We start from the raw sequence: 22,078 nt of genomic DNA, 5'->3' as shown, positions 1-22,078 counted from the left end.
GAGTCCAGAGAAGGGGCATGACCTGGGAGGAAATTGCATGACCACTTGTCCTCCTAACTGGTGCTTTTTGTCAATTATGCTAATTTGCCAAACCTATAAAACTGAATTCACCCCTATGGGGTTGGGCTTTTGTGGACATTCTTTCATAACTGCTCCTGAAGCTCCAATAAAGATCCACTTTTATATTATCTGCTATATTAATATTATCTAGAAAGTGTGTGTTGTTTCATTTCTAGCTTGAAAAAGACATCACAACCCTCCTCTGGCCCAAGAAACAGTGAATGTCATCCAAAGAGCAATGCCATGCAAGACAACACCACAAGGTTGTATCTCCTCAGAGGTGGGAAACTACTTTCAAAGCTTCAGAGACAAGCTTTGCCTCCCCCTCTTTAGTGGAAGACTTGAATTTGCCAATTAATGTTAAATAAAATGGAAGAAATAAAAGGAGCATGAGGACCCTTTAGCTTAGACCTTACAATGGCACTCATCTAGTAGCCGGCATTACTGCTGAAATGTGCTGACCTGTCTACTTCCACTCAATATCTATGACAACATCTTTCATTATTCACCCTTAGGGCTGTATTTAACTAATGGAGAGAGTTTTAGTGCTCCTGACACTGAGAGACAGATACCCATGGCTATAGTCAGTCTTGGTGCAGCAATGGTCCATGAATTCTGGCTCCAGTGTACGGGTCAGTTAGCATCAGCTTACAGATTTCTGAGCTTTAATTTATTTATTGAGGCCAAATGACTTCAGTAGGAGCTGCAGCTATTCAACACTTCTCAAATCAGGCAATTTTACTTAGAACCCTAGAGAAAGAAGTCAGTACATGGATTTTAGGCAATTAAGTTTTTGGCTGTTGAGAATGAAACTGGTGTTGTAATTTAGGCAGGCATGTTGCTCTTGGCTCCACAGGCTTCTGCTAAACATACTTAGGTCTGACCTGTACCATGCCACAGTTGACTCAATCCTTGGACTTCCTTGACTTAACATTGCCAGATTAAAGCTAATTTCCACCAGTTGTGTGATAAACATGTTTTTCAAAGGGAACCAGATTCAATCCGTGGTGCACCAAGACAATGCGTGCCATTTGCTGAATGCAATGTGCCACGTTCACAGTGGCAGGGCTAAGCAGAGCATCAGTGGTATGGAAACCACAGGGTGTTGAATTAGTGTCCTCATTGCTTAGCAAATGAATCAGCTTTTGAGAGGAAATATGTGGCCCATATTTCCCAAAGCATAGTCTGTCTGGTGTTTGCAGCTCTGGAAGAATTGTTGAGCTTAGCAATTGAGTCATGATTAATCCTGCAGGCAATTATATGCAAATCAGAATTATAAAATCATTTAGGTTGGAAAAGATGTTCAAGATCATCGAGTGCAACTGTTAACTTAATACTGCCAAGTCCACCACTAAACCATGTCCCTGAGTGCCACATCTACAGGTCTTTTAAATACCTCCAGGGATGATGGCTCTGCCCCTTCCCTGGGAAGCCTGTTTCAATTTGTGGCAACTCTTTCAGTGAAGAAAATTTCCTCATATCCCACCTATCCCTCCCCTGGTGCAACCATGTCCTCTTGTCATTTCTTCCTAATCGGGAGAGGGGACCCACCCCCGCCTGGCCACAACCTCCTTTCAGGTAGCTGTAGTGAAGATAAATTCTCCTAGAGCCTCCTTTTCTCCAGGCTAAACAACCTCTGCTCCCTCAGCTGCTCCTCATGAGATTTATGCCCCAGACCCTCACTAAGTCCATCGTCCTTCTCTGGACACACTCCAGCACCCCAATGCCTTTCTCCCTAGTGAGGGGCCCAGAACCAAACACAGGGTTCAATGTGTGGCCTCACCATGCCGAGTACAGGGGGCAATCACTGCCCGGTCCTGCTGACCATACTGTTCCTGAGCCAAGTCAGGATGCCATGGGCCTGCTTGTTCCCCTGGGCACATGCTGACTCACCAGACAGCCAGCATCTCCAGGGCTTTTTCCACTGGGAAGCTTTCCAGCCACTCCTGTTCAAACTTGTAGTTCTGCCTGGGGTTGTTGTGACCCAAGTTCAGGGCCTGGCACTGATTGCCTTGTTGAACCTTAAACCTCGTACATTCAGCCTTGGTTCATTGATCCAGCCTGTCCAGATACCTTTGCAGAGCCTTCCTGCCCTTCAGCAGATCAACACTTCCACCCAACTTGGTGTCATCTGCAAATTAATTGAGGGTGCACTCCATCTCATTGTCTTGATCATTGATAAAGATATTAAATGGAATCAGGCCTAAGACTGAACCCTGGAAACACTTTTCTGCCAATTGGTTGCAACTCCATGTAATCACTCTGTGGTTACCATCCAGCCACTCTTTACCCAGTGAAATTTGCATTCTTCCAAGCCATGAGCAGCCAGTTTCTCCAGCAGAGCTCTGAAAATCCGTGTGAGGGGAAAGTAGAATACAAAAAACAAGCTTCAAACTATTAGTCTTCTTTCTCACTTCACTCCCAATGTTTTCCCTCTTTTTATTTTTCTGATTAAACTGTATTGTGGATAAGTTCCTGTCTTCTTCTTGTTGTTGTTACAATGTGAAAACAACATTGATAAATCATTTTTGTATGGTTTAACTGACCTAAAGATTCATTCATCCTTGTGGAAATTATTGCATATACTTATGTGCACACACACCTCAACTAACTCAAAAATCTTTCCAAATAAAATCTGGAGAGAAAGTATTTTCCTCTTTATACGTTTAGAAACAGGATCATTTTTCTTCCCAATTATAGCAACTACACAAAGAAGCAATAAGTCTCAGAAGATTTGTCACAAATCCTCCAAGTCCATGACACCAGTTTCAAAGAAAACCATTGGTTCCCTTCAAAGCAGTAGTCTGCAGCTGCCTGATAAAAGGCCACAACCCAGTACAAGGTAATCATTAGGCAGACATTATTATTATTTTCCTAATTAGCCAAAAATCATTGGATTTCCTGTGGCTTCTTCCTGCTGAGCAATCATTTGATCTTGCTTATGTTGACAAACATACAAGTCACCAATTGTGCCTCAATTATCATTTGACAAGGACAATATTTTCTTCTTGTTGTGTGAAGAAGAGAAGACTAAGAAGAAAATAGCCAAGAAGATTCACAATATAACTGTCCTTTCTTTTCGCTTCAGCTGATCTGGTGACAGATGAACAGGAACTGCAGAGAGCCATGAAGTTGCTGTTCAGATCCTGGGAGGGAGTGTTAATGCAGAATTCTACAGTGAGCCTCACGTAAAACAGACTGAAAATATTCCTGCTACAACTGAAATGTAGAGAACTCTGTGTTCCCGAAGAGGGACCCCACAGCATTCCCCCTGCAACACTGTCTGAGTGACAAAGTGTGGCTAAATTTAACAGAGTACACTCAGGGCTGAAAAAAAAACCTGTGAAATGTAAAGAGTGAGATAAATTTGTACTATTCAAATCCCCAAATTTAGTTTGAAAGGCATTTCAAAACTCAGCTCCCTACATAGGGAGTATTTTTTTAAACTATGTACAGGAAAATCTGGCATAAGGATGTGTATATATGGAAGTTTATTTTTAGTTATTGCTAGTGATGGGTATGAATTTTTTTTTGTTTAGATATTTTTCTTTCAATAATCTGGTCTTTAGGCTGCTCAGAAAAAACACCAATGTAAAGTAGAGTGTTATACCAGTTCCTGAATATAAAACCAAGCACTTTGTATTGTTTCTAAGGGAGCTCCAGTATGTTTCTCAAAATTTCTTCTTGATTGTTGCATACTGCAGCTCTTTTACTTGGCAGTTAAGCATATCACAGCATTTTTTAAAATTCATTTTATGAATTAGTATTACCATCCCTCCAGGGAGAAAATAAATAATGGAATGCTGATATGCATAGAAAAGAATCACAGGAAGCATGTAGGAATAAGAAAAAGTATTTTAAAAGTGTAAAATAGTTAATTTTAAGTATTGATCATTTGGAGGCAGACAGATAAGTATCTTGCTCAGTTTCTATATATGACTTAAAATAGGTAAGGCAAGCTGCTGAATTTATGATATTAGCATCTGTGTCATCAAGAAGGCTTCTATGTCAACCTTTAATGTCTTTATATTGGAGGGTTTTCATTACCAAAGAAAAATAATTAAAAACAAGAACAGGCAGAGATGTGCATGAAAAATAATGTGTCCTACCGCTTTTATAGAAAATGACAAATATTTTATTATTAAGGCCTGTGAAAAAAAAGAAACACATTGAAGTGCATCTTCACTATTTGTTTAAACATATTTTTTTTTTCTAGGGAGATAATAGTGATTGCTTTACTCTTTTATTTACAGGCAGTTTAAATTGCCTCTCAAAAATACAGCTTATAGATTGAATGATCTGAGATACTTTGTGAAATTACGGATGTGCTCTTTTTATTGAGGCTTACATATCCTGGAGCAACAGCCCTACCATCTCTTTACAGCTTGCTGTACTGTTGTTAAGAATTTAGAAACAGACATGTCAGTTTGAATTTTAAAGAGACTATATTTTTTCCTCTGCTTTAATAAATCAATCTTGTACTGCAATGTTGGCATTCCTTTAAATGGGTCAGGACAAAGTGTGTCCTTAATTCACCTCATGCAGCTGATTGCTGATCACCAATAACTTGATTAGCTGCACCACAAGAAATTATTTTGTTCAATAGATGTAAACATGACCAACCACATCCACAACATCAAAGTCAAGAGGATTCTTCCCTCTCCCTAAATTCCCTGGAGCCAGAACAGCCTGTCGGGGGCCTGTGCTCCCAGCTCAGGACACCCTGTCCCCTCTGCCTTCAGCAAATGATTTGTCACATGAAAGGATCTGGGGCTGAAATTTTAAAGGAGCAATGACCATAATCTCACTTTAGCACAAATACAAAAGTCATTGCCAAACAGAATATTTAGGGCTCTGACTAAGCAAACTCTGGAGGAATTATAGCCACCGAGCCCAGCAAACAACCTGCACTGCCAGGATTTCCTCTTTGACTGTTTGAGAATGTTGCATTTGCAAGGACGTTCCTAATAGTGCACAGCCATTTAATTCAGGGATGTAGGGATTTTTTTACCCCAAAAGGAATTTGATTAAAGAATATTTTAAACACAAAAGTGAGGAAGGTTCGCTCAGTATCTTTGGTGTTTTCCTTTCTCAGGACAAGTCTGCCTTGCAGAAATGACGACATTTAATATCCCAGCTTCTCCACTGAGCATGTGTGATAAAGCAGAGCTCCATGAAACATGCAGACATTATATAGGAATATTTATTTACTCTATCCATCCTTCACATCTTCTGCACATTTTCTTCTTGTACAGTGGGCTGCATTGACAAAGCCTGATAAAGCACTTAAGGCCTTTCCTGGTACAGCTGCTCACAGAAACTTCATTTCAGCTCTGCATAGGGGAGTCTGTATGCTCACTTAATTTTTAAATTTGCTCAAGCAAGTATTTGGGTTGGAATGGTTTCCCACACTCACCCAAGGCAAAGAAAGAGTATTATGGGATGGAGCTGAACACCAATAGTTAAACTGTGAATGAGAGACATTAAGTGCTTACCATGGCATCAGAGAACAGAAAATCCATAATTGCTTCAGTTTAATAAATATATGCAAAAGATTAATTTAAGAAAATAACAGTTTGGTTATAAAGACTTTGCAATCTAATTTTTGGAATAAATTATTAATTTTTAATTATTATCCTAGATGAGAGCAGAGATTTTTTTGTTTGTTAAAAGGAAAAAAATGTCAAACAAAAACCCTTATAAATAAGAATAAAATATAAATAACTTTTCTGACTAAAAAAAGCCTAAAACCTATTATGCTGTGCCCTACCACAAGATTATTGATTTTTATTTTCTTCCTGGTAATGCCACAAAAAAAATAGTGATGACAAAATGATTGTATGTAAGGAGTAAGGTTTAGGAAAATGTACATGAATGTCCTTCTGATTTTGATTTTGCTGTGAAATTCCATGTTTCTTACTTTTGTTTTTTGTTTTAGAACCTTACTGATTTTTAATCACTGATATTTTATTGATTTCCTATCCCTTCATGCATAGAAACTTTGACAGAGGTAGTTCAGAATGTGAAGAACAGTGGAACACCAACTTCCTAAAACAACAGAATTATGCATCTTAAATATGATTGAGTTTTAGAATGCCAGAAGGACATGAAAACTCTGTTTCTATCTTGCCTGACAAGGAATAAAATTAATAGCTTGGATGAATGCAGCATAGCCACAAAGGACAATCAGAGTAAATCTATAATGGGCTGAAATTCAGTGAGAGAAATAAAGGGGTCAAAGTGGTTTGAAGGAAATGAGAAATAACTTGAATTAAAAAAAAAAAAAAATCTACAATGATCTTTTTTTTAAGAAAAGAAAGATTTATGTTTACTCTTGTATCACTTTTTCTGACATTACTATGGCTGTTACACTGATTACATTGCACCATCCTTCCTAACGGTGCAATGACACGTATTACAGGTATGTCATTGCAAACAAAAGAAAATTATTTTATGTATTTATCCTCATTTTCAAGAACAGTCTACAGAGAAATAGAGGAATTAAAGGAATGTCAGATGGTTATATCAAAGGACATGGTATTTACCATAGGCGGATTTTTATTCTCCACATTTGTTTCCCATCTGCAATGAAGGCACAGGTTATCTGGACATCTCTGAGTTTTGAGTGCCACATTTGCTTCCTGAAGCAGGACAGAATTGTTGTCAGGGCCCTCAGCAGCCAATCAATCCCTTGCAACAAGAATTCAGTGTCAAAACTGCAGCTGTCAAAATCCCCAGAAATCTCTGCCCTGCACCCCAAGGCAGCTTTGTTGAGCCTAATTTCCCACACGTATTCCAGCCTGTAACATGGGGGCACATCCTTGGGTACCCCAGTTTGTGAGCACTTTTGTTATGCCCAGGGCCCTGCCTGCACATCATGGCCATGTCTGACCCTGGTTATAAGCCTGACCCATAACCCAACCCCCCTGTCCCAACCTCAACCCATCCCCAGGGAGATACCCAGGGCTGGGCTTCCCTGGTGCCTTCCACTTTTCCTGCGTCTGGATGGAATGATATGGGATGTGCTGCCAGTGCCTGCCATGCCACCTCAAGGAGCCCCCACTGCTCCCCAGAGAAACCACAGTGCCCAGAGTGCCCTGGCACACTTGTGTTGTAATAAATTTGGGGGGTGTGATTAATGCTGAGGCTTTCAAGGGAGGTGATTCTCCCCCTCTACTCTGCTTTGGTGACACCCCATCTGGAGAGCTGTATCCAGCTCTGGAGACATCTCCAGCATAAGAAGGATGTGGCCCTGTTGGAATGAGTCCAGAGAAAGGCCCCAAAGATGAGCAGATGTCTGGAGTACCTCACCTATAAGAGAGTTGGGGTCTCAGCCTGGAGAAGAGAAGGCTCTGGGAGACCTTATAGCAGCCCTCCAGTACCTAAAGAGGCAACAAGAGAGCTGGAGAGGGACTGTTTACAAGGCATGAAGTGATAGGGGAAAGGGCAACTAAAGAGGATAGATTTGGCTTATATATTAGGAAGAAATTCTTCCCTATGAGAATGGTGAGACATTGGAAGAGGTTTCCCAGAGAAGTTATGGGTGTCCCATCCCTGTTAGCATTCAAAGCCAGGTTGGATGGGGCCTTGAGAAACCTGGTCTAGTGGAAAGCGTCCCTGTCCATGGCAGGGGTTCAGAACTAGATGAATTTAAAGGTACCTTCCAATCCAAACTTTTCTATTACTCCATGAAATGTCAGCTGAAGATACAGCCAGGATGTGCATGCCATGGTAACCCCTACACTGCCAAATGCTGTTGACAGTAGGCTTTGCAAGTGCCTACAGTAGGAAATGTAGTTTTCACTGAGTTGGATATGGGACTTCCCATCTGCTCAGACTGAGACTAACTATCGTCTCTTTCCATTCTGAAGAGAGACAACACACATGAGGCCTTTTGGTGGCCTGCCCCCCTTTGCAGTACAGTGCCATGCTCTGCTGTTCACTTCTGCCATCAAACTGTGCATGGAAGAGGCAGAGCAGACCCTGAACCTGGGCAGTGAGGGCAGGCAGCCACCAGACTCCTTCCTACCCCCAGAGGCACCCAAGCCAAGTCCAGCACAAGCATGCACAAGTTCTATGTGATTGAAGCAGCAGGGCTGTGTAAATGAATGTGCTGTGCTTGTGCAATCACACATTAGAAGGACACCTGCAGCGACACAGAGTATCAGAGTACCAGCGCTCACTGTCTGCTTTTAGTCTCTTTAAATAAGTCACTGTGCTCATACAATGTAATGTGTTTAGACAGCAAAAAAACATGAGTTGGATGAAATTCAATCCCTCTCTTTTCTGTTGTGTTTTCTCTGCTGATTTTTCACCAGAAGTCCAGGATTAGTTGAACAGACATATGAGATATTGCCCATTCCTCAACAGCTGGAAAGGACCAAAATGCATTCAGACACAATATGCACAAATGTACAGTAATTTCACGACTATAAGGCGCACCTTTTTGACTAAATTTTTTCCCTGAACCCGGAAGTGCGCCTTATAGTCCGGTGCGCCTTATCTGAGGGACAAAGTTGCGAAATTTGCCAAACCGGAAGTGCAAGCCGCAATGGGGGGGCGGTGCCGCGGGAGCACCGTGTCGCAAGCGGGGGCGGGAGCGGGCGGCCACAGCCGGCAGGAGCCAAGAGGGGAGGGAGGGAGCCAACGCCAGTCCTGGCCTGGGCGGAACAAGGAGCTGGGTGGCGCCACCATGGGCGCTGGGGGAACGAGAAGCCGGGCGGCGCCGGCCCTGGCCCGGGCGAGGGGGAAACGAGAACCCGGGTGGCCCTGGCCCGGGCGCGGAGGGAACAAGAAGTGCGAGCCCGCAACAGCCCTGAGCAGAGCCCGCCCGGCGGCGGCATCGGAGCAGCGGCAGTGAAGCCCCTGCGGCCGCCAAAAGGCGACGCCGGCCGAGCCGCTGCGGCCGCCATAAAGCGGCGGCGACGAAGCCCCAGCGGCCGGTGGATCGCGGCATCGGGGAAGCCCCCGCGGTCGCCGAGAAGCGGCGCCGCCGGAGCCCCCGCGGCCGCCGAGAAGCGGCGGCGGCCGAGCCCCCGCGGCCGCCGAGAAGCGGCGGCAGGGAAGCCCCTTGCGGCCGCCGAGAAGCGGCGCCGCCGGAGCCCCCGCGGCCGCCGAGAAGCGGCGGCGGGGAAATCCCTTGCGGCCGCCGAGAAGCGGCGCCGCCGGAGCCCCTTGCGGCCGCCGAGAAGCGGCGCCGCCAGAGCCCCCGCGGCCGCCGAGAAGCGGCGCAACCGGAGCCCCCGCGGCCGCCGAGAAGCGGCGCAACCGGAGCCCCCGCGGCCACCGAGAAGCGGCGGCGGGGAAATCCCTTGCGGCCGCCGAGAAGCGGCACCGCCGGAGCCCCTTGCGGCCGCCGAGAAGCGGCGCCGCCGGAGCCCCCGCGGCCGCCGAGAAGCGGCGGCGGGGAAATCCCTTGCGGCCGCCGAGAAGCGGCGCCGCCGGAGCCCCTTGCGGCCGCCGAGAAGCGGCGGCAGGGAAGCCCCTTGCAGCCGCCGAATCGCGATGCCGCCGGAGCCCCCGCGGCCGCCGAGAAGCGGCGGCGGCCGAGCCCCCGCGGCCGCCAAGAAGACAGACGCCATGGCGCCCACGCCACCGTGCCCCGAGAGGACGGGCGCTGGTGCGGCTGCACCACTGAGCCGAGCGGGGACGGGCGCTGGGGCGGTTGCACCACCGAGCCGAGCGGGGAATGGCGAAAGGGTGGACGCGCCGCCTTGCCGAGCGGGGACAGGCGCCGGGGCAGCTGCACCGCCGTGCTGAGCAGGGGACAGGCGCTGGGGTGGCCGCACTGCCGTGCCCGCAGAGGCCAGACGCCATGGCGTCCACGCCACCGTGCCCCGAGAGGACAGGCTCCAGGGAGGCTGCGCGGCCGAGCCGAGCGGGGACGGGCAGTGGGGCGGCTGTGATGCCTTGCTGAACGGGGACAGGCGCCGGGGTGGTCGCGCAGCTGTGCCGAACGGGGACAGGCACCGAGACAGCTGCACCGCCTTTCCGAGCAGGGACAGGCGGCCGGGCGGCTGCACCGCCGTGCCCGGAGAGGACAGACGCCATGGCGCCCACGCCACCGTGCCCAGAGAGGACGGGCTCCAGGGAGGCTGCGCGGCCGAGCCGAGCGGGGACGGGCAGTGGGGCGGCTGTGATGCCTTGCTGAACGGGGACAGGCGCCGGGGTGGTCGCGCAGCTGTGCCGAACGGGGACAGGCACCGAGACAGCGGCGCCGCCTTTCCGAGCAGGGACAGGCGGCCGGGCGGCTGCACCGCCGTGCCCGGAGAGGACAGACGCCATGGCGCCCACGCCACCGTGCCCAGAGAGGACGGGCTCCAGGGAGGCTGCGCGGCCGAGCCGAGCGGGGACGGGCGCTGGGGCGGTTGCACCGCCGAGCCGAGCGGGGAAGGGCGAAAGGGTGGACGCGCCGCCTTGCCAAGTGGGGACAGGCGCCGGGGTAGCTGCACCGCCGTGCTGAGCAGGGGACAGGCGCTGGGGCGGCCTCACTGCCGTGCCCGGAGAGGACAGACGCCATGGCGCCCACGCCACCGTGCCCCGAGAGGACGGGCGCCAGGGAGGCTGTGCCGCCGAGCCAAGCGGGGACGGGCGCTGGGGCGGCTGCGCTGCCTTGCCGAGCGGGGACGGGCGCCGGGGTGGCTCCGCGGAGCCTCGAGGGGGAACAGCACGGCAGGAGCGTCAAGCCGAGCGAAGGAACGGCACGGCAGGAGCACCGAGCCGAGCGAGGGAACGGCACAGTGGCTCCGCAGAGCCGCGAGGGGAAACAGCATCGCGGCAGCACGGAGCCGTGAGGAAGAGGCGGCCCCGCGGCTGCGCCAAGCCACGCCTGCCGGCACCAGGGGCAGGCGGGAGTGCCAGGGCCCACTGCACGAGGAGGGCGCCTGGGGCTGCCTTTGAAAGCCTACACTCTGTGAAAAATGTTTCTAAATTGTGCTCCTTCCAGTAAACTCCACGATCTCGGGTTTCCGTTACTAATTTGTTACTTTGTTGTGCATGGCTCGTATCTTTGCAGCAAAAAAAAAGTGCGCCTTATAGTCCGGTGCGCCTTATCTGATCTACAAAGTTGCAAATTTTGCCGACTCCCGGGGGGTGCGCCTTATAGTCCGGTGCGCCTTATGGTCGTGAAATTACTGTACATTCATTTATATCACCCTAGGATACTTGCATAGAAGACAGTTATTATTTAAATAGCAGGTAAGTCACTGAAAATTTTATCTTCTTGTTTTTTTTAGTTGTCTCAAAGGGAAGTCAGTGGTATATGTGCTCTTTACTCTGGGCAGCTGAACTTTATCCACTTCCTAAGATGATTGTGCTTTGGTGAAACAGCAGAGTGCCAGATAAACCTCCAAAGCAAATGAGTTGCCATTATTATTGCCCCAGCTGGTCACTGCAGTCACTTCATATTGGATAAAGGAATGGGCTTGAGGCATACTTGAACTAGAAGTTCATACAATGAACTTATTATCATTGGGATTTTTCCTGAGATACCCTCTTTAATAATTTAAAACCAAAACTTTGAAAATTGTCCTTTATCTGTGTTAACAGTAGTATCCATCCAATTAAAACATTTGCTAGATCTCATAAGTAGTTGCAGCTGCCTCAGTTTTGATATGAAGTGAGCACACCAAAACTGGATCAGCTATAAACAGCAAGGTCATGTTTTGTCAGTGTGAAGAGAACAGTGGGTTTCTCATAAACTTGGATTTACCCTATAATGACCTGGGAGAAGACAAGATAATAATACAAATATGGCTTAGTTCGGTGGGATTGTCTGCAGAGAGGTGAGCAAAGAATCTGCTGCAATTTGAACAGTGCCAGAAAAAAAGATCAGCAGACCTATGATGTCTGGAAGATCTAAAATGCCCTGCAGAAACAGTGGGCCAAATTACTATCCAGTAAAAGGTCAGAATGAAGAAAATCGCTGGAAGAAACCATAAATCAAGTGGTTCCATACTTGCATTTGGATTGACTTTTGGACATATCTTTTTAGTAGACAAAGGGGAATAAGAAAAATCAGGTTCTGTATCATATGGATTCTCAACAGAAAACAGTATACAAAATACATGGTAAGTATGAAAATGAAAGAAAGTTGATCTTGTTCTTGATAATTTTCTAGTCATTCACCAATATCATTGAAATGTCATCTGGGATCCAGGTAAGTTATACATTTGGGATTTTGTTTATATTTGTTCTTGTTTTGCACTTGTCTGCATGACTATATGGTCATGCAATTTCAAAAGCTCTCTAAAATCGACCTTAAAACAATTTACTTTTGTTGCCTGTTGTATACTATTTTGAAATTCACTAGAATATTTTTTCCCTTCCTAATCTAAATTTATTAATGATAAATGAGTGTTCAGTCTGATCTTTGAATCATACTTTTCAACCTGAAATCGTTTTTTTTGGAAACACTGAGATAAGGCTATGAATTAGGCTTGCTAAAGAGAAAATCTACACTGAAAAGCTGTGAGTCTATTGCTAAAAGCAGACATGCTTTCCAAATATACCGAGAGAATTGCACAACTGTTTTCCACAGAGAAGCTGTGGGATTTGAGTACGTTTTATGCTCTGAAAACTCTGAAAATGTTCTGCATCCCTCTAAGGATGTACCTTCTTCCCACCACCTCTCTGAGGAACTGTATATACATAGAGAAGGGGAGAGGTAAGGAAAAATCCACATAAGTTTTCACAAGGGAAAATGCTTTGGGAAAGAGGCACAATTACCTGTCACCATCTCCTGGTTCTGTTTTTGAATCCTGAAAGAACTTCTATACTTTTTACTCTTCTATGTCATGTAAATAGGTCACAAGCCTTTGTGTCTGACTTTGGCAAAAGCCACAGAGGGAGGTCAAGTCACCTGAGCTCTGAGGTTTGGCCCTAACTTATTAACTTGAAGGAAGTCACCTGGGTGTCTGTTGGGCTGTTCTGTGCTTAAACTGGTCGTGAATCCAACTCCTAATGGATCAGCATGTTTCATCCCAATCATTATTTTTGTCTCCAGGTTCTCAGTGGATTAATTGTATATAAGCACAAGACTACACAATAGCAAAGTTTCCAAGACAATGCCAAAAGCACAGAAGGAAGCTGATATATCTGTACAAGATCATCCACACAGGGGTCTTGGCCAAACTGAGACCCCTTCACTGCAAAGCTGGTTTGGGAGCTACTAGTGCCATCTCACTTGGCCATCCTACTGGGAATTTCCAAAGAGCTGACTTGCAAACGGGTCTTTCTACAGGACATTCACCTATGCCACGTGTCAACTCAGAGGCTGACCCAGCTCAAAGGATCTTTACTATGACACAGCCCCAAATATCCTATGACAATTGCCTTAAAATAAAAAACTGGGTCATTCCTGCAGTCATATTCATGTGAGTGACTGTTATGCACTGAGGTAAGTGTCATTACAGGAGTGGGCTATTTTCATGAGCAAGTGTTTGAAACTCTCTCCTTAGGAGAGTAAGTACATCACTTCAGCTTCTCTCTTCTTCTCACAAGGCCTCTGTTTGGTGTAACATACATATACTTGAACTACAAAGCCCACCTTTGTCATCTATTCAGTTTTCCAATTGACTTTAAAGAAAGGTCTTTGTCTAAAGACACTGTAAGAGATTTGAACTCTGTCAGGAATGCCCCCTGTGAGTTCAAATCACATTACTTTGCCCACTAGGCTCATTACAAAAAGTAAGTTGAACCTACGACTTTCTGAATTCACCGGAGAAGCCAGGGTTGGACCACAATAAAGAAGGGCAGCGTGGTTCTCTTGATAGGCCCAGGTAAGGTCCGTTAACATCCTCTGGAGTTATTGTGTCTATAGATAGAAGGAACAATTTTCAAATGCAATGCCTGAAACTCAGGTGTCTCTATCTCTGCCAACTTTAAATACTACATTAAACATAGCTTTATGTGTCATGTGCCTAAATTTAGACACCCTAATTTTTAAGATGATCTTATAAAGAGGGCAATACGTATCCAAGAGAAGAAAAAAAACACTCAGAGCACTTTTGACTTCTTAGAAATACTTTTTAAATCATTTTAAAAGGCCATGGAAATATTCTTCCTACTTGCATATGAATAAGACTATCTGGTAAGAATACCATTATCAGAATTTAAGGGAGTGAGCTTTATTTTCTACTAACGCCAATTTACTAAAGTGTCTTCTTGATTTACATAATATCATAAATAGCACTTCCTGAACTGCTCACGACAGAGAACAGGATAATCAGAAAATGCCTCCAATTACAGTCATCACACAATAAAACAGTGTGCAGACAATGGTTTAAGATTCCTCATAGTTTTGAGCTATGCCTCTCTCACGTAGACAAAGAACCTGGAAACTGTTACCAAATCTGTGCAGTGGCACTTCACACTTTTTCTGTGTGGTTGAAAATACCTCATAAAGTACTCAGCTAAATCACAGATAATTAGGTTCTGTTGTTTAATTCAGCACAACATAATGCTATTATATCACTTCAGCATAGCTGGTCAACTGTTTTTTTGTCAGAGCAGAGTCACTGCTTAAAAAAATGCAAATGAGAAAGCAGTCCCATCATGTGGATTCAATTCAGAGTATTTTGGTTATAATAAGCAGAGCAGACAGAAAGGTTAAGAAGTGTGAGATTTCTATCAGAGAATAAAATCAAATCAAATAAATCAAATACATGTCGATCACTCCCTCTGTGGGTGTTTGTCTGGGGAGGAGAGTTGAAAACTCCATTTTTTGTTATTTCTGTCTCGTGAAAGAAAAGCATGAGCCAAGTACTGATCTCATCTGTATTCTCAAATCTTACTGACTTGCTCAAACTCTTCTGCAAAGTTTGCCAACAAAAAGCTGACATGCAAGACAAAACTTTAAGAAAATCAATGCCAAATAATTGCCCAAACCATAAGAAAGAATAAACTTGCCAGTATGTTATGTTCTACCAACACTGTGGTGAGCTGTAAACCTAGAATCTAGGGGAACGAAACAGCTCTTATTGTGCATAGTAGGCTTTATATAACAGCAGGCAGCACAAATCATTTCTCTGCTGCAGTTCAATAGCTAGTCATTCCTTCTCTTCTATATTCAATTCTGCACTAGAGCCATGACTTAAATGCTATGCTGCTGTCAGTTAGTTGGCTGTCCTTTCCTGGGCTGCCAAAGGGGATGCTTACAAATGAAGCTATTGTCCCAGTAATCAGGCATCTCCTGGTGGGACACTATATGATAAATTTTTAAGGACATGGCTGCAGCATAAAATGTGCTGTATTTTACATCAGACATTGTTACACAAGGTTGTTCTTCTTTTTCTTCACTTTTAAGATTTAAGTATTGTTGGACAACTAAAAAGTGTTGGAATTGTAGGAGACACAAGGTGTACCCTACAATGTAACACTGTAGGCTTATGGATAATATCAATTATAAATTGTAAGGATACAGATAACCTAATTCCAATGAAGCAAGTCTAAAAGGTATTCTAAGTATTGGCAGAGTTTATTAATTGGACTATACTTGCCCTAAAAATATGAATTCTTTTTAATTCTGTTCCAGGGAAGGTTTTTAAATGCCTCATCCAAAGCTAAACATCTTCCCATTTTTAAGGACAAGCAAAAAGCTATTGCTTTATAGGTGTGAATGTTTTAACTGATATTTCAGGTACATGACTAACATATGAGGTGGTTGCAAATTTCCCAAATAAAAGTGTTGAAAACCACAAGGGATAAAACTCATTTGAAAGTCAATATTTCTTTCAAAGAATATTGGTTCCAAACATGAAAGCAAGGCCCAGATACCTACTTTCTATCTCCATGGCAGCCACAGAATCTAGGTCTGGGTTCCACCAGTAACAACCCCTCCTCACAGTCTTAAAAGCAATTTTACCATAAGCCACTTTAGGAAAAAATATTACTCACCGATTAAAACAATCACTATTGTCAAGATCTTTCAAACTGAGAAACAAAGGCAGATCAACCTATTCAAGTAAAATGGATCATGATACAGAAACACAGAGAGTATTCAGTGCCTTATATTCAGTCAGCACTGGAAGAGCAAATAATACCATGGATTACCCTGCAAGAGTGCCATGACATCAGCTCCTGCAAGTCAGTGGATAAACAATTTTTCTCTCTCTGGGCTAGAAATAAGGCATTCCACTAGTTTGATAGTACTACAGTAGTATTTCCCAAATGTCATTTTCCTGTAAAATAGTTTTTTTGTATCATGAGTCATACCTACTGCAACTATCAAATTTTCAAGCCCAAAGAATTTTCTTCCTAGGTCAGCTATTATTGCACTTATTCAGTAGTGATATTGTGATTCTTTTCTTATTGTTTATAAAACTATATTAAAATACTTTTGCTAGTAAAATAGGTTTTTTTCTACAGTATCTAACTTCCTTGCAAGTAAATCAGTCACTTCAGGTATGATATGAGATTTAACAGAAAGAAGTTCATGCCTAAAACTGAGTGCTAACTTCAATCTCAACTGCTGCTGAAAGGCATAGAGGGAAAGAAAAAAAGCTGTTGTGTAGGACAAGAGTTATAAGTACTCAATAGATGCCAGCTTAAGCTTTCAGGAGACTTACAACAAGACTCTTTGCAGGGAATAACCTAAAACTAACATTCATTAATATCCTGAAGTTCCTTAGGGCATGTACATAAGCATAATTGGATACTGAGAAGCGGAAAACTGAGACTGCAAATTGTTACTTGAAACCAAGTAGGTTTACCTACTTGGTAGGATTGCCACCATGTTCTGTGACTCTAACCATGACAACATCTGGAAATTTTTAGAACTTCTAATTCAATTTCTATTCAACTTTCAGGTTGACTTTATGGTTCGGTGTTTTCTGACTAACATTTTCTTGTCGTCCTCTCACCAGCTGTATGGAAAGACACTGATTTCATTCTTGACTATTTTCCTATTGCTTTATGATGCTGAAAAATATACTGACAGTGATAATCTCTGTCTTTTCTATTGCCAAACTGTCTGCCTGACAAAAATTTCTTAATTGTGTTCAGTAAAGATTTTAAAAGCAAAGATTTTCTCTGCATCAACAAGCAAAAAAATTATTTTGTGATTTTCCTCTACATATTTGCTACTCTGATTAAATCAGTAGATGCATCTTTGAATTCTCATGAGACTGTCAAATAGCTTAAGGCAGTTGCATGTGAATTATAAAAGCCAAAATATTCTTTCAATAGCTGTTGAAATAAGTTTCATCAGCTCTTCTAGTTACTTCCCACACTTCTTAGCCATGTTCCCTACAAATAACATATCTATAGACACACCACAAGTTTACAGGGATCCTGGCTTATTCATGTGAGTGGTCCAGGACAACGGTGTTGAAAGATGTTTGTCCATTTGGTTAAGCATGAAGTAAAACAAGAAGGAAAGAAATTTTTGAATAGACAACCTGTCTTTAATAATGAGTCTTCAGCATCAAATAACAGCATATGAACACTCTCGCTGACATTTTAGTCCAATATCTCAAATATGACAGACCAAAGACATAATTTATTAACAGTTGGCAGTCTGGCACTGACTGGAGTCCAACTTTTACTGCAGTGTGCTCTGATTTTTCTCTCTGTTCTTTCAGATTATTTTGGCTTTCAGAAGAGAGAAGAGCTTTGTCATTTGCTAGTGCTCTATTCTAATTGCAGAGTTACTCCTGACTGCATATTAAATACACTACTTAGACAATTAAAAAATATTTTTAAACATTATGTAACAGGAAGAAGATAGGTAGGGATAAGAAATCTTCAGCAAAGCTTAATTCTTTTGCCTTAGCTTCCTTTATCTTACAAGGATTAGTGTTTTTGTCAGACTTCTCATTGTGTCCAGCTAGATTCAGTTTCCTACTTAAAGTATTTTTAGGTAAGATTTCTCCCTAAATGTTTCAAGATGTTCAAACTTGAGATTGTAGTAACTACAGGTCTTTCAAAAATAATTGATAGTGGAATGCTACAATTCCTCTTTTTCCCTCCTGAGATTAAAGTTTAAGCAATATCTCATGCAAACCAGTAGGATTGTAAACTCAAATGAGGATATAAATGACAATCCCGAATTAGATAAGGACTGAGACTGAATATGAGCAGAAAGGATCAGGTAAGCAATCTCTCATGGGGTTTCAGATCCTGGACAGGCTGCACCGTGATATCTCAGTATTTCTACATACGTGTAGAAGGACCTAAACAAGTTCAGAGTTTTAGAAGGTTCCCTTTGACTAAGGAAACACATCTTCTCCATTTTTGTGAGAAATAAAATGGGAAAAAGTAAAGCTAAACCTCAAACTATTCAGCAAAAGGGAATACAGGGGGGAAAAAAAGATATCTCTTTCCTTCAGAAGCCACTATTTTTTTGATCATAGGGTATCAAAACTTTGGCTCCTATATCCTGAATTTGCCTGGCCACAAATCTACTGGCCAAACAGTTCTCAGATATTCTAGCAATGCCATGGGTTTTTATTTCTGAGCAATAAAGAATAAAGGCAAGTGCAGATGAAATATACATGAGTGATAAATTCTGGATTTGCCACTCTGGCAGCATATTGCTTTTATGACTGAGATCCAGGTTATTTTAAGCCAGGCCATTTCAATTCAGCTTACAGAAGAAAAACTGTGAAAAAGACTGTTAACCTATTTTTCTATACTGATAGAATTTTTCTATATTGATAGATGAAATGGCTTTGAATCAACAAGTTTAGGACACTTTGATTTGATTTCTTTTCATTTTACAGGGAGGGAGTAAAGAACATCACCAATGATTTGCAGTGAGGTGGATCAATACAAAACAATAGGTCAGGTCCATTAAATGCTTGAGGTTCAAATATCTATGTTTGAAATGTCAAAGAGCACCACAAGAGTGAATGATACAGTGAACATATCAATTAAAATGCTTTGTTTTTATCAAGTGGTGACAAGACATCAGTGCTTTTCTCATTCTTTCACTATCTATACTCAATTTTAATATTTTTTTAATGGGTTTACCTTGCAATTGTTTTGGTTTTTTTAATGAGAGATCTTGAGAAACATTCTTGAAAGCATCTATCTGTAGTACACAGAAAGCAGGTTTATGAAGATCCACTCATAACTCTGTTAACCAAGAATTTTTTTTGGCTGGGGCAGTATAATGTTTGAGAAAAATTACCTCAAACCTTTGTGTAATGGCCCAGCCTACACACAAAATGATCAATCTATCTACTGATGTAAAAAAAACCTAGGGGACATCTGGACTAATAAGTCTTGGGCTGAAGCCCATCAGTCTTGATTGTCAACTCTTTCTTTCAATTGAAAGTTTCAGGTCATCAAAAATCTTCCTTACAGACCTACTGCCTAGTGTAAAGTATTGTTCCCATCAAGGGAATGATTGTTTTCTTCCTCCAATTCATTTCCCAACTTCAGAGGCTTTAACAATTATCTGCTTTAATTCAATATATTTTACCCATCTTTCATCAAAAATGTGATGTTCACAAATATACTTGAATAGCAATTCACTGAATGTTAACATCCTTATGAATATACCAGTTTTAGAAAGCCAATACAGAGGGAGTTCCCAGTGAGATGACACAGTACAGTACAAGGGAGACAAGCAAAAAAGCTCCTGTTTTAGTACTCATCAAAAACCAGACATCAGCTCAATGAAGTCACACTCTGCCTAATTCATGCAATATCAAGAATGTGCATATGTCCAAGTGCCTGAGCTCAGCCATCCATTCATTTTTCCATATGTACACAGTGTACTTACATCAACAATTGTTGTACACCCTCAGGAAGTAAGCCCTCCAAAAATTTGAATATATCACAAGACTGCAGTCAGAACTGTCATCTATGAGCTAAAAAGAAGCTCTCTGTTGCTAGTGGAATACAAGCTATACATTAGAAATCTGCACTGCAGATGAGGGATCTGTAGTAAAAATGGAAGAAGAAATGCTGTCTTCATTAGTTCTATGTATTGTTTATTTTTAAACATTAACATACTCTTCCACCTGATAGAAGCTTTGAAACTAAGATTTAAGTCTGATAATTTGAAAATACATATACTAGAAAATATGGTTTTCATTAAATTTTTTTTTAATCAATAATTCTCTTTTAATGGAATAACATATATAAAAATGTTGGATTTTAAGTTTATCGTGTTTCACACTAATAATGCAAATGAAGCCTGCTTTGAATACACTGGAAACATATACTTCTTGCACAACAGAGGAATCCAATGATACATTTATGAGTGTATAACGAAATATATACATATATGAGTATACACACACACACACACACACACACACACACACACACACACACACACACACACAAAGATTTTGGAAGTTCCTCTCATATGCGAAGATTTTTAAAATATTTCTCTATGTAACATGGTCTCTTGACAAGTCAGTGTGTACTTTCACACTTTCACAGTAAAAATACACTGCCTTAAAGTACAGAGATTGTACAAGTAGCAGAGTTATTAAGAGATGGGAAAGATCTCAGCTATTCAGTACATCTTCCAGATGATACAACATTATTGCCTGCATCATGTTTTTTCTTGTTTGTCTAAGTCTAGCTAAGTATCCTTCCACCATATGCTACAGATTATTGCACTTCCTAATGGACATCACTCAACTTCTCGCTTTACAGACAGAAGTTTCCTATTCTTCAAGTCATCCTCATCTCTCACTTTATTCTTTTGTGCTATTCTATCTCTTCAGTAATAGAGATGTTGTAGCCTTCTTTCTTTTCTTTCTTTTCTTTCTTTTCTTTCTTTTCTTTCCTTTCTTTTCTTTCTTTTCTTTCTTTTCTTTTCTTTCTTTCCTTTCTTTTCTGTCTTTTCTTTTCTTTCTTTCCTTTCTTTTCTGTCTTTTCTTTTCTTTCTTTTCTTTCTTTTCTGTCTTTTCTTTTTTCTTTCTTTTCTTTCTTTCTTTTCTTTCTTTCTTTTCTTTCTTTTCTTTCTTTTCTTTCTTTCTTTCTTTTCTTTCTTTCCTTTTCTTTCTATTTTTTTTCCTCATCCCTCCACCAGTTTGTCTATGTCATCCTTCATGGCTTTCTCCTATTCCCTTCCAAGTCTTTCACAGTCTATACCCTGGCCACCCTGTCATTTTTCATTCAATAAAAGTGGATACACTTCCAATCAACACATGGTGAGAGTCTTCAGCACCAAATTAATAATTTTTTCGAAGGTTTTTCATGCTTTCTGTCTTCCTGGATTCTCCCTCTTTTTAGCTCACTTGAAATGTGCTTCAAACAAACAGAAAATCCTCATAATTTCCCTCCTTTAAGCACTCTTTTATTGCCACACATAAAAGGTAGCAAGGAGAAGGGCTGTGCTGATTGGTATAATTGCCTTGTGTGCCACTACTCTCTTTATTATCCCCTATCCCCATATTCCTCTCTGTCACACCATTTTTGACAACTTATGGCCCCTGTTGCCTCTTAGTGATTTAGGTTTTTGGAACAAGGTCAAATTTTTGGGTGTTTTCCTCACTGATTTCCTGAGCAGCAGTCAAGGTGGCTAGACACCATGCCAATACAAAATAGAAATATAGTAATTTCACGACTATAAGGCGCACTCTTTTGACTAAAATTTTGATTGAAACCCGCAAGTGCACCTTATAGTCCGGTGCACCTTATCTATGGACAAAGTTTGGAAATTTGCCAACCCGGAAGTCCAAGCCCCTCGGCAGCGCTGAGCCGCGAGCCACAGCCACGCCGAGGGAGCCCCGAGCCGCAAGCTGTGGCAGCACCGCGGGAGCCAAGCCATGCCGGCTGTGCCAGCCAGCGCCGGGGGTGGGCAGGTGTGTCGGGGCCCGTGCACAGGGAGGGCGCCAGGGACTGTGTTTAAAGGCTACGCCAATCTGTGAAAAATGTTTGCAAATTGAGCACCTGCCAGTAAACCCCACGATCACGTGATTCCTTTATTAATTTGGTATTTTGTTGCGCTCAGATCCTCGCTGCACAAAAAAAAGTGCACTTTATAATCCGGTGCGCCTTATAGTTGTGAAATTACTGTACCAATTATTAATATTCATTGACCAATTATATTTGG

Source organism: Catharus ustulatus, chromosome 1, assembly GCF_009819885.2.
Source record: "Catharus ustulatus isolate bCatUst1 chromosome 1, bCatUst1.pri.v2, whole genome shotgun sequence".
NCBI lineage: Eukaryota > Metazoa > Chordata > Aves > Passeriformes > Turdidae > Catharus > Catharus ustulatus.
Note: the sequence above shows the minus strand (reverse complement) of the source record.